Source organism: Hirundo rustica, chromosome 10, assembly GCF_015227805.2.
Source record: "Hirundo rustica isolate bHirRus1 chromosome 10, bHirRus1.pri.v3, whole genome shotgun sequence".
NCBI lineage: Eukaryota > Metazoa > Chordata > Aves > Passeriformes > Hirundinidae > Hirundo > Hirundo rustica.
Window position 1 is genome coordinate 5,351,794 of NC_053459.1, and position 10,775 is coordinate 5,362,568.

Consider the following 10,775-nt stretch of genomic DNA (forward strand, 5'->3'; position numbering starts at 1 on the left):
TGTCCTTGTGCCTGCTCCTGCAGGGAAAATCAATATTATCACAACCAAAGTAGTGCTGGTCCTGATGGCCCCCTTCTCTCGGGAACCCCAAACCAAACTCTGTTTGAAGAGGGAACCTGAGAGAAAAAGCCCGGGGTTTCAGTCTGGTTTGGCAAACTTGAGGTGATCCTGCTGGGAAACCATGCACACAGCCCTCAAACCGCGGGATTCCTGGTGCAGCTGGGGAAACGCTCCTTGCCCAGGCAGCTGCACGGAGCCTTTCTCCCTGTCAACACTTCAGAGAGGAATCCCAGCCACAAACAGGCTTAACAAGGGCTAAAAGGGGGATTGATAGGTATTTGCGTGAGGCCAGGGTGTTGTGAGCCCCATGAAGCTGCACCAAGCTCTGAGGGATGCCAGCAGCCTCCCAGAAATGGCTTAAGAATAATTAGTGAGACGGCTTGATCGGGGGTGTTTGGAAAAGCAAAGAGGCTTTAATTAAAGCAAAAATAACAAACTTTACAAAACAAAAGAGTAGAAGCCATGCAAGGTGCAAGAAGGTTCTTTACATCTGCTAAGACACCCCAGAAACGCCCTGAGAGACTCTGTGCTCTCTCTTAAGTATTCAGCGATCAAGGAGGGTTTTTGGCAAGCTGCCCAGTGGAAAACATCCACGTTCCTTGAGGAATATCTCAAGGATCCAACAGGTGCCTTTGTCCTGGCTCTGGGCCAATTATGGTGAGAGGAGCATCGAAGTTTCTGGTTCTTCTTCCTTAAAAGCGAAACAAAGAACAAAACCCAGATCTTTTCCTGGTATGGGAACACCTGCCAGGGAGCGGGGGCACGATGCAGCAGGGGATGAGAGCAGTGGAGAGCCCGTCTGAGGAGCGCTACGGGAGCGAATCCACCCGGCAGTGCCTGCTGCAGGGTCTGCAGCGCCCGGGGCTCTGGGATGTGGCGCGGGGCGAGCAGCGAGCCGGTGCCGCGGGAATGCGATCCGTGCTCGCTATTGATCGCGGGGTGCATCGGCTCCCGGCACCCCGATCAATACCGAATTATTCCACCCATCGATCCCCGCTCTGTTTGTGAACGTTGCCCCATTGATATCCATTAAAAAACTTGAGCAGCGCTGATAAGGTTTAAATCTCCAGCTGCAGACGGGGAAGAGAAGCTGCTTTCAGCCCTGAGCCGCCAATCCTGCCACATCTCAGGGGCAGCGGGACCTTGCAGGCAGGTTCTGCTTGGATAACCTGGGATGCTCCTCTCTCCAGGCTGGGCAGGGAAATGACCTCTAAAAGCCTGATTAGAGCCAGACCCTGGACTGGAATGAGGTGCAGAGGTTCCGGAGGGTTTGTGCATCACTCAAGGAGTTTTGTTCCCCTTTGGTCCTTTCCTGGCTCTAAGGTGCTGCCTGGGGGGTGGGAATGGGAATCATTCTCCAAAGGACATCTGAGCCCAGGCTACCAGAAATCCCATTGGATTGGGAGAGTGATGGCGGTGTCCCTCAAGGAGTCCTCTGCCAGTCCAGACTCAGTTTAAGACATCCTGCTGCACTTCTCCTGTTTTAGTCCTGACCATCTTCAGGATGATCCTGGTAAGCAGAGTCTGACACGAGGAACAGGAAATCTCATGACGATTGTGGGAATTCAAAGTTCCATGCAGTCCAAACCTGCACAGGCCTCGGAAAGAGTCCAAGCAGCTCCTGGCCACTGTTCCTCCATGGGCAGGACATGGCTCCTCTGCCCCGTGTTCCTGTGGCCATCCCGTGGCTGAAGAAAACTCCTGGATAAGCTGTAGATCAGAAGTGAAATCCAGTGGTTTGCCGCTTGGCCAGAAGCCAAAGGACAGAGTGTCCCACACGACGATTCCACAAGACGAGAAATGCCATGGAGGTGCAGCCAGAGTGGTGCTGGGGTTTGGCACGGAGCATTTTCCCACCATCCCCCCGCGCTCCCAGTGCAGGGAGATGTTCTCCAGATCTATCACTGGCCCCACATCTACTATCCCAGGTTTTAAATTTCTCTGGCTGCTCATCCAGCTGCTGTGTGCAGCATCCCCTCCTCCGCAAACACACGAGGGGAGCAGGTGTGGGAATTCCAGCGCCAAAGCCTGCCCATGGTGGTGCGGGATGGGGCCACTGCTGACTATTCCTCCTCCACACCTGAAACCTGGGAATGTTCCATTTTTGCCAGTGCCCTGAGGTTCCCCATGGCTGTGGAGGCTGTTTCCTACAAGTGCTGGTTTGAAAAGACCCTGGTGCAGGGTCCCCAAGGGCGCTCATGGATGTCCCATCCCTGGAAGTGTCCGAGGCCGGCTTGGATTTGGCTTGGAGCAAACTGGGATAGTGGAACTAAATGGTCTTTAGGATCCCTTCCAACCATCTTTAAGGCCCAGTTCCAATCCCAAACCATTCTGGGGTTTTATTGGCACTCTAAGATTCTCTGATTCTCTGATTTCCACTTTTTTAACCGTGTGCAGGTTCTCTCCTGGTTCCAGTGAAGAGTCACGCACTGCTTCTGGACATCCCATTTCTGGCTTTGGGGGCACTGGAGATGTGGAGAATCCATCCTTCAAGCAGGGCACCCTCACACTCCGGACCTGGCACTTCTCCAGTGCCAGACCATTCCACCCTCGGACATAATCCTGCTACGGACACCATCCTTCATCCTGCCCCCTTCCCTTTTCATCCCGTGGTCACCCAGGCAGGTGTAAAAAACATCAAGCAGTTTTAAGAAAAAGAAAACACATCGCTGCATTACCCAAAGCATCCTGATCAGAAATGGTTTTATTGCAGGATGTGAGCTGCAGCTGGAGCCGGCATCCGAGGGGCCAGCCCTGCTCTCCCCACGCTCCCCGTGTGTTATTCACAGCTGCAAATTGCTTGGAGATTTCTGGAAGACATCAGAGAGGATCAAACCTGATTTCTCTGCAGTGCTTTTAGACGTCCCATTGTAAAATGGATTAACATTCACGGGGATGCCTGGGGATGAAAGGCAGGGGAAAAAAAAAAAAACACATCACCAGGAGGATGCGGTGCCTGAAGCTTTGTGCAATTTTACCTGAAAATGAAGCTTTTGTCAGTGTCTTTTCTCCACGAGGCTTTTCCATTCCCTGATGTAATCTGAACATTTTACTGTTTGTGTCATTAGTGAACAAAAGAGGGAAGATGTGGTTGGTTGTGTTTTTTTTTTTTTTTTAAATTAAAGGGCTTTCCCTCCCTCCCCTATAGGAATGGTAAAAGAATATCAAATTATGGCCTGACAAGGTGCACTTGTGAGAGAGAATCACCAGAGTACAGCAGATCTATATCTTATCTCTCTCTGAAATTGCATGGCTGGGCCGTGGCACTGGAACCGATTTCAGCGGGGCAGGAATTCGGAGCATTGCAGGCTCAGAATAAGGAGCCCACTGGAGCTATGCACGGACCAATTTCAATACTGATGAGCTCACGGCCACAGAGATGAGCAGCAAGAGGCTGTGGAGGAGATGGGGGGAGTAATTGTGCCCTTCCTGAGAACCCCCAAATCGCCTAAATCTGGGTCTGCAGCTGGGACAGGCATGAGGGGAGACGTGGTTCCTCCCCGGGGAGATGTGGTTCTTCTTCTCCCCGTGGTCTCCCCTCTCTCCTCACTCACTTCCTGGCTGCTGTGAGGAGCAGGAGGTGGCTTCTTGGCAGCACAGGGCAGCCCAAGGAGGGCAGGCTGCTGCGTCTTTGCCCCACGGAGAAGCGGAGGATCCAGCACTTACATGTGGTTCATTTTGGTGGGTTTAATTTAAAGAACAAATTTAAGAGTTTTGAACACGAGCAAAGGGTGGGGATGGCCTCGCTCAGAGTGGCCAGAGAAGCTGCGGCTGCCCCATCCGTGGAAGTGTCCAAGGCCATGTTGGAGCAACCTGGGATAGCGGAAGGTGTCCCTGCCCTTGGCAGGGGGTGGCACTGGGTGAGCTTTAAGGTCCTTTCCCACCCAAACCACCCTGGGATTCTCTGAAAAGCAGTTTTTATGATGTTTTAACAGAATCACGGAAAGGTTTGAGCTGGGAAGAGACCTTAATGACCATCTCTTTCTTAACCTCCCTTCTGACAGAGTTTGCTTTCTGTAGTCCAGACTTTAGGGAGACTCCTCAAAGATCCAAACACCCACCTGAGGAGCGGGATAGACTCAGGGCACTGCTTTAAATAAATATGAAATAAACACTTCTCCCTCACGACCAGAAGCCCTTGGCTCTTTTTAATTGGTGGGGTTTTATTTTTACTCTCCTTTCATGCTGCATCCTCACAGTGATTCTCTCCGATCGGAAATCTTTTTAACAAATATTTTTCCAAACGCCGCTCGGATTAGCGGCTCCAGCGTCCATAAACAGCTTCTCCTGATCCCAGGATTTCATCTCTCCTTAACGGGGAGAGCTGCTGATTTATGGCCACATTAAGCACGGACGTGGACTCACATTGGAGTCTGATAAATACGAGTCTTTAATATGCGCATGCATCATTTTTATGTTTCTTTTACAAAGAGGCTTTGAGTTGTGCGCGTTATAAAATTACACTGAGAGAATGGCTGCAGTCTGCATGGGAGCCAGGGCTGCTGAGGGGGATGAAAGATGCGTTTTCTGGAATACTGGAACGCTCTGGGAGCAGTATAAAATTTATGATATCCTGAGCTATTCATTTTCACGGCTTTGGAGAACTTGGGCCTTGTAAAAGCTGTTAGGGATAACTGTGGAAACAGTTGTTTGTTTGCTGCTTTAACTGCTTTTTTAATGACCGAGTTTGATTGTTATTGTAATTAGTAAATGAGCAGTTTTTTGATTTTGTGCTGGTTTTGCTCCACGTTTGCAGCCTGGTTTCTTAAAGGCAGCGAGGATGGCAAGCTCTCCTGTAACCCTTGCTAAACTCTGGCTTCTTCCAAACACCATTTGGGAGTGCAGATGAGGTTTCTGAGATAATGAGGTCCCTGCGAATCTTGTGAAAATTTTCAGCTGCGTAGAGGAGGGGAGAGACTCCCACCACTGCTGCCAGAGGGGGTCAGGGTGGCAGGGTTTGGGGATGGATGCCCACACCCCCCAAAATCATCCCAGAGCTGGATTTCTGACCAAGGCATCCAGATGACGATGAACGGGATAGGTCCTCTCAGTTCCCAGAGCAGAGCTGCAAACCACGGACCTGGGAGAAGTGGGATTTGATACGTGGGAGGGTGGAATTAGAGGTGATTGGGTGTTGGAAGTGCAGTCAATCCGTGCCCATCCGTCTTCTCCCCTCTGGAACGTGTCCAAGGCCAGGCTGGATCAGCCTGGGATAGTGGGAGGTGTCCCTGCCCATGGCAGTGGGTGGGACTGGATGAGATCCAAGGTCCCTCCAGCCCGAATCATTCCATGGTGTGTGACTGGTTCTGGGCACACATCATGGGACAAACATCCAGTCCTTTAAAGACAAAGAACCTGGTGAGGTCACTACCTATCGAACCCATCAGGGATGGTCTCAGCAGCTCTGGCCTGGAAAACCCCCTCATCAAGGAGCAAAGGTGCTGATTTCCCTTCCCCACCTGGAGTCAGGGCCCAGACAGGACCTGGAGCGGAGCCTCCCCAAGGAGACCTTCAGGAGCATGGTGACTTTGTCTGCTAATTCAACCCCCCAGCTTCCTAATCCCTCAGCGTTTTCCCGGGAAAAGGAGAGGATAATGAGCCACATAAGCATCAAGAGGAGCAGCAGCAGGAGGGAGAGGAGCCTTCTCCAGGTGCAGGGAGGCGGGAAGGGCCCTGGCACTGCAATTCCCATTAAGGTTTTCAGTGGCCATGGAAAAAGGTTTTCTCACCCCAGCAAGGGCCCTCTGAGGGAGTCAGGACAGGAGTAACACACTGGATGCTGAGTCACAGAAAAACACATGGAAAAGGGAATAAAGAGGCCTTTGCTGCTAAACAGGAAAATAAGAACTTGTTCCTATAGAGCCTTGCCATGATGAACAGTATTCCAGTGATGAGCAATATTCCAGGGACACCAAGGGGCCTGGATATGGGGGAATGGTCACACCTGGGGAGTTAGGAAAGGAAAAGATCATCTGGAAGGAGCTGGGATGGGAGAGGCAGGATGAGGAGCCAGAAGCACTGGGATTTTGTAGGTTTTTCCTTTGTTGCCATCCTTAAAAATCATCAAACCCGTAAAACTAAGCTGCGTGCTTTTCCCTTTCTCTAGATGGGTACAATCATGGAATTACAGAACGCTCTGGGTGGGAAGGGGCCTTAAAGAACTTCCACTCCCAGCTCTGCTGCCACGGGCAGGGGTACTTCCACCATCCCAGGTCACCCCAAGCCTCAGCCAACCTGGCCTTGGACACTTCCAGGGGTGGAGCAGCCACAGCTCCTCTGGACACCCCATGCCATCAGATGTGGTGGTTTAATTTTATTATTAGTGATTCATGACACCTCTGTCCAGTTAGGATAGTGCAAATAACGTGTTTTATTAGTTTAAGGGGTCAACAATTTGATTTTATGGCCTGCTTCTAGATCAGGTAGAAGTCGCTTCTAGAGTCACGTAGCTCAAGCTCACTGCACTCAACTGACTGCAAGCATCATTTTGGATGATTTTGATGTTTTTGTGGGAAAAACCGAAAAGAGGATTCATGGTGCTATTAGAAAAGGAGACTCTGAGAGGTGAGAAATCTCCCATCACAACTCTCACATCTCCAGGGTGCCCAGATCTCCAACCAACCCAAATATTCCCATCAGGGATTAGGAGCATGTCCCTCCAAAGGTGCCACCTGCAGAAGCCCGTGGCAGTTCCATGGGCAGGTTTTTAACAATTGCTGAAACACAAATCAGTGCCTGCAGGCTGGAGCTGGCTAGGAGGATGGAAAAGCTTTTCCTGGCTGTCCCGGATGAAGGATGCGCGGGAATGGTGCCCGTCGCACTCTCCCACACTCCAGCAGTGCCTGTGTTTCCTGCCAGGAACACGCTTGTCTGGCCTCCTTCTCTAATCCTCCCTTTCATATTTGAATGATTCCCAAGTGGTGTGATTGGGGAATATCCTCTGCTCAAGGGTATCAGCTGTTCTCATTGGCCTTGGAACGTTGCTCCAGCAACACGGAAGAACCTGTGACATGCAACTGGTGAGCGCGTTTTTCACATCTCTTTCAGAAGTGAAGCAACCCAAAAAGGAAATTTTTTTGTGATTTTTTTTTTTTTTTTAAAAAAAAAAACAAGCTCTGGGCTCCAGCTCCCAAAATATCCCAAGGCTTGTCGTTTGAGAGGGTTTTGGAAATGAATGGAGCGCTGATCACAATTAGTACAAAGCAATTTAAAATTATTTGAAGGGCTTTCATAACGTGAAGTGTTCCAATAATTTGTAATTACCAAACGTTTCACCTGCTCCGAATCCCATTTACTTCCCAAATCAAGCGCTTGAAGGGCTCTGAAGTGGCACATCTCGAGCTGAACAGGGCAACCTGGAGGAGCTGCTAATTCTGGAAGCACTTCTGGGGCTCCTGCATAACAACGAGGCTTTTTTGGGATGCGATCCCCAAAACGGACACTTAAAGGATTATCCCCCCAGGCATGTGGGGTGATGCCTTAAGTTTTATCTTTCGTGTATTTCAGGTTCTGTGCTGCCCAGGGGTGCAGCTCTGAGCTCACATTCAGGGTCAGTGAGCTCTCTTCATGGAGCAGGGAGACAAAACAAATCCTTTTCCTGATGGACACCAAGGACAACTTTCAGCCCAAAAGCACAAACAACGGTGGCTGGAGGGAGGAAAAAGAAGGATGAGACCTCACAACCTGGAGCTGGAATTGGACAATTAAACCCCAAAATGCAAGTGGACCAAAACTTACTAAACTGTGAGACCTTGTGACTGGCCGCCCATTTTGGGCCCACCTTGGGTGCAGCCCTGGCCAGGCTCTTGTCCTGCCCAAGGTGGACCCTAAAGGCCTTGTAAAAAATATCAACTTTATTCTCCAGCTCTGTCCAGTCTCTGTTCCAGCTCAGCCTTCCCAAGGCATCGGGGAAGGCGTGGGATGGAAGCAGGATGGGCGTCCCATCCCACAGGTGCTCCAGAAGGGCGGGAAGCTCTGCAGGCCAACCCCAGGGAAGGTGATATGAGTTGAAAAGTGGTGGAAAAGCCACCAAAAAGGCACAGAAAGGTCCAGGCAGGGACTGGTCAGGAGACAGAACTGCAGTGGGAAAGGGTCTCCAGGCTCCAGTCTGCTCCCAGGAGCGGCAGGATTGATGGGAACACCTCCGGTCATGTCATCAGTCAGAGCAGCTCCAGGCTGAACACAAACTCCATGGGCTGGCTTCGGACACTCCCACACCTCTGGGAATGTCTTTGCTATTCCTTTTCTGCCTGTTCCCAGGGCTCTGAGAGAAGGATTCACAGGGAGATGTTCTCCTGAAGAGTTCTCACTCACTTCGAGCCTAACTGAGGCTCAAAATCGGTGCTGTCAATTGTTCCACCGAGATGTTTTACATCCTGGTGTGGCACAGCACAGGACCTCCCTGCTGCAAGACCCTGGGAGCATCCAAATTTAACCTTTCCCTTCAGAGAAGGCCTGGATCCAGCAGAAAAACCTGGCTGGAGCTGGAAGCAAACCTTAAATTTCAGGCTATGGAGGACAACCAAACCATCATCCGCTGAGGGGATGAGTAATAAACCGTGTTTTCATGGTGCTGGCCAGGATACTCTTCTATGAAATGCCTTCTCTGGGGGGTTTGGATTGGGAATGGAGGATTTTATATCAGAATGGAGCTCAGCCTCCATGGAAGAGGCTGCTTCCAAAGGGACTCTGCAGGGATTTTTTGCCAACGAGTCTAACAAAGACAGGTGGGGCTTTTCCTTCTCCTCCAGGATCAGTTACAGTGAGAAGAAAAGTCCAAGGTGACACCTGTGCACAAGTGTCCAGCCGCTGGGAGGGGATGCATGGCCAGCAAACACCTGCAGGGCTGGAGCCAAAGGGCCACAGCTGGTGGCCAGGAGGATGCTCTGCCTTTCCTCCCCTGCTAATCAAGGCAGAATTAGCTTTGCTGGATGTCCACACTCCTAAAATGTTTCTTTTTGCCTGGAAGGCAAAGAGAACCTTTGAACAAAGAGGGAGGAGGATGGAGAAAAGGTCCTGCAAGGGCCTGTGGAGCTGGATCTGAGGCAGTGGCAGCCCTGAGGGGTTGATGATGGGGCTCATTAAGCACCCTGAGCTGCTAGCTGGGGACAGCTGCTGTGAAAATGGAGTGCTGTGGGCACAGCTGGAACACCGGGAAAAGGGCAGAGGGCTCTGAGAATGATTTCAGTTTAAGGGAAATGCCTTTCTTTTAGCTGAGGAGGGGTCCAGGACCCCCCTCTTTTGGAGGGGCAGCACCTCTGCTGTCCATGGAGTGAGGAAGGGGTAGAGAGAGAAAATCAATTGCTCCTGCACAGCCACCAGCAGCAAAACCTCCCAGGAGAGTGTGCGCTGATGGGAAGGTAACAGCAATAAATAACAGGGAGCAGGAGTCCTCAAATCCTCGGGAAATAGAGGGAAAATAAGGCAGAAGGAATGGCAGGACTCTGCCGTGTCCCTGCACTGCCCTGACAGAGTGGCACAGGGCATTTCTGCTCTTCTCCAGGGCAAAAAGCTGGGGCTGGGGTCGGGGAGATGTGAGTATGTGATGAAATTCTGCATGGGGCCAGAGTGTTACCATCTCCATGAAAGTTCATCAGGCTCTGAGGGTGTCCAGCACCTCACAGAAATGGCTTAAAATAATTTGTGGGACAGCTGATCAGGTGTGCTTTGAAAAGCAAGAGGTTTTAATTGAAAAGAGAATTACAAAGTATATAAAACAAAAGCAAAAGCCATGCACAGATGTAGGAAAGCCCCTTTACACTTTGCTAAGACACCCCAAACAGCACCGAGGGGTTTTGTGCTCGTTCTCAAATACACAGTGATCAAGGAGGCTTTTTTTGGCTTGTTGCCCAATAGAAAGAGCTATAGGTTTTGAAAAATATCCCAAAGATCCAACTAGTGTCCCTGTGCTGTCACGGGGCCAACCACGGTGAGAGAAGAACAGAAAGTTCTGGTGCTTCTTCCTTGAAAGGCGGGGGTGAAACTGAAACCTCTTCCCTAGAAAGGAAACACCCCCTCGGTTGTGGGGGTGCACAGCAGCAGGAATGGACAGGAGCTATGTGGGGTTGGAAGGGAGGACTGTGTGGGACTCCCGGGAAAGCCAAATGGCAAATGAGTGGTGAAATCTGGGAAATCCAGGCTTCTGATGCTGCTGGGGGGAGGGAAAACATCAGATGTGTCCTGGAAGAAGAGCTTTTCTCTCTTCCTTGGGTGCTTCTGCACCTTCCCTCCCCATTTATCAGTGCTGCTGTCACCAGATGAATTCTCCAGAATGTTTCCAGCTGCATTTCTGTAGGAAACACTCACTTGTCCCATGGATTTGGGCAGAGGAACACCCCAAGCAGTCAGGGAATGGGGCTGCTGTTGGTTTGTCCGAGAAAGAAGAGGAGGCTGTGAAGGGAGCACTCCATTGGCGCTGAAAACGTTACTGGGATGTACAAATGTCCCAGCTTGGTCTGGAGCTCTGTTTTTCTGAGGTTAAACAAAGCTTTTCAGCTCCAAAGGCTCTTCTGGGCAGAGCTTCTGTGTTGCAAATTATTGTAAGCAAAACCTTACATCAGGGAAAGGAATCTGTGTTTGCAGAAGGGAAAAATAGACTTTTTTTTTTTTTTTTTTTTTTTTTTTTTTTTTTTTTTTTTTTTTTTCTTTCCCCCAGGTAAATTTCAAAATTAAATGAGAATTAAATAATGTTTTCTGGTGAGCCCCAGCATCTCACA